Here is a 2,571-nt window from a genome sequence, read left to right as displayed (position 1 = left end):
ATATGACTGGGGAGGCCTAGATCCAGCCCCTGGATGTTCTGTGGTTGGTGGTTCACACTCTTAGACCCCTAAAGATTCAGGTTACTTGACTCTATTGATCTTTCTGTGGAGGTCCTATCCCTTTCAGGGCCGCATTCCTTCCCCCTATTATTCTATAAGAATCCCCAGGCTCTATCCACTGGTTGGCTGTGGGTATCTGTATCTCTCTGAGTCAGCTGCTGGGTAGAAAGCCTCTCAGAGGACAACATCTTCTGTCTACAAGCATAACAGAATATCATTAATAGTGTTAAGAATTAGTGCTTGCCAATTGGTGGGTCTCAAGATTGGCTGGTTATTGGTTGGCCATTCCCTCAGTCACTACTCCATCCCCTGTGCCTGCATTTTTTGTAGGCAAGATAAATTTTGGGTTGAAAGTTTTGTACAGTTTTTGCTTTTAATATTTATGATTTACAACCAGAGAAACATTTAGTTGAAGGTGACATTTTTACAATTAATCAGATAAACCCAAGTATCAAGTCTTTGTGGAATACTTGGTTGTCCTCCATGAGGCCGACATAGCCAGTGCTCCATAAACCTATGAATTTGTTCCTTCATATCTTCTATGTGGGTATGTCTCTGGCATCAGAGAGCTTCCTCCTGAGAGCATGTTCTTCAGTACTCAAAGAAACTCTTACAGATAGCTCTAGAAAAGTTTTTGGAACATTCACTTTGAACAGGTTTCTTTCCCTAGAACTTCAAATTTCCCACATAGCCCAGTGCTTTCCCCTAGTTACATAAGAGTCCTCATCTTTGCGTACTCCTCTTGTGCCCTGGCTTCTCCTGTGTGTACTCATCTGTAACCTGGAACAGCCACAGTGCCCATCATTTGTGTTCTGAATCATGACTCACTGACTGTGTGCCTGCTTTCCATTGTGCAAGAAGCCAGTGTTTCATACTTTCTTAAGATTTATTTTGTGTGTGTGTGTGTAGGATCTCATTGGGTAGCCCATGTTGTCCTCAAATTCTCCTGCCTCAGCTTATTATTATTATTTCAAAGAGATACAAGAGGAGTTTCTATTGTACCATTTTTTTCCCTGAGGAAAGACTGTTGATTTGGTCTCCTTTGGTATTCACATTTTTTGAGTGACATAAGAATGAAGATATGTTTCAGTGAGATGAGAATGAAACTTTGCCTAAACAGTTAGCTTTGTGCAAATTTCCAGGTTATTCTTGAAATATTCCAAAATGATTCATTCTTGTATTTGAGTAATGAGTCACAAAGATTAAATTAGGAAAAGCATCTTGATGTAAAATCATGGCTTATAGGAGCTACATGACAGGTAAAAGAACATGATTCTTTGTTCATGTAAAAATTGGTAATCTACTTTTATGTTTTAAGAGTACTCTTAGAATACATATGATATAATTATAAAATGGGGGTTTTATAATTCTACTTCCAAATGAATGACATTATAAGCAAAGTTGAAAGATCTATTTGTGAAATGTTCAACTGTCTCTGTAACAGGAGAGAAGAGGGTGTGGTTCTTGCTGAAGATCTTTCTGTAACATAGCAAAATAAAACTGAATCCCTTATACTTTCTGTTATATTAACAATTTCCTTATATCAACACACTATTTGATAAGCTGTGGAGAAAAAGGTAATAATAATAATTATTTATATTAGCCAACTATGAAAAACGGAAGAGTCACTTCTTATTTTTTTAAGATAGGGTCTCATGTGGCACCCGAGGCAGCCATGGTGCCCAGCCAGATCATGGCCCTGAAGTCCCACTTCCATAAGTATTGGGAGGAGCAAGTGGACGTTTAATTCAACCAGCTACATGTAAGATTTGCAGACACAAGACAGGGTCTGCAAAAGCACACTGCATTGTCCCTCATCCTGAACTCAGTCCCATCAGGACCATAGTGGGGTGCCCTACAGTACCACATGAAGTTCAAGCTGACAGGGATATCAGCTTGGAAGAACTCAGGGTGGCTGGTATCCATGAGAGAGTGGTTTGGATTGTCAGCATCTCTGTGGACCCAGGGAGGGGAAACGAATCCACTAAATCTACAATGTGTAGTATCTGAAGAAATACTGCTCCAAGCTCATTCTTTTCCCCATGACGCCTTCCAGAAGACCCAAATAAGGGAGATAGTTCTGCTGAGGAACTCAAATTGTCCTTCCATCTAACAACATTGTGATACCCATCTACAATGTCTACAAAAAGGAGAAAGTCAGCATCATCACAAAAAAAACAGCTTCAAGGATCTTGCCCAAAGTCTGGCTCTTTAGCATTTGAGCAAAACTGGCAAAAAAGGCTGCTGAGCAATATGTTGAAATGAAAAAGTAATACACTGTTGAAGTATCCAAATAATTTTCCCATTTAAGAGTTTTGAAGTTATTTTACTTAAAAAGCACATTATAGAATCTATATTTCAACTGAGTTGAAGGTTTACTGTTATAATACTAAAATATGTGCTTAAGTGTTGCCATGGTTAGATGTTTGCTCAGTTGTTTATTTTTCTTAACTAAAAGCCACTCGAGCACTTAATTTATTTAATTTAGTTTTTTTTTCTTTTTTTTTTTTT

General features: G+C 38.4%; 1 pseudogene; it reads left to right on the top strand.

The window, feature by feature from the left end:
• Positions 1-1,735: 1,735 nt before the first annotated feature.
• Positions 1,736-2,333, top strand: LOC110297059 (annotated as a pseudogene).
• Positions 2,334-2,571: the final 238 nt, after the last annotated feature.

This window comes from Mus caroli, chromosome 6 (genome assembly GCF_900094665.2).
Source record: "Mus caroli chromosome 6, CAROLI_EIJ_v1.1, whole genome shotgun sequence".
In the NCBI taxonomy this organism is placed as follows: Eukaryota; Metazoa; Chordata; class Mammalia; order Rodentia; family Muridae; genus Mus; species Mus caroli.
This window is presented reverse-complemented; position numbering and strand designations above follow the sequence as displayed.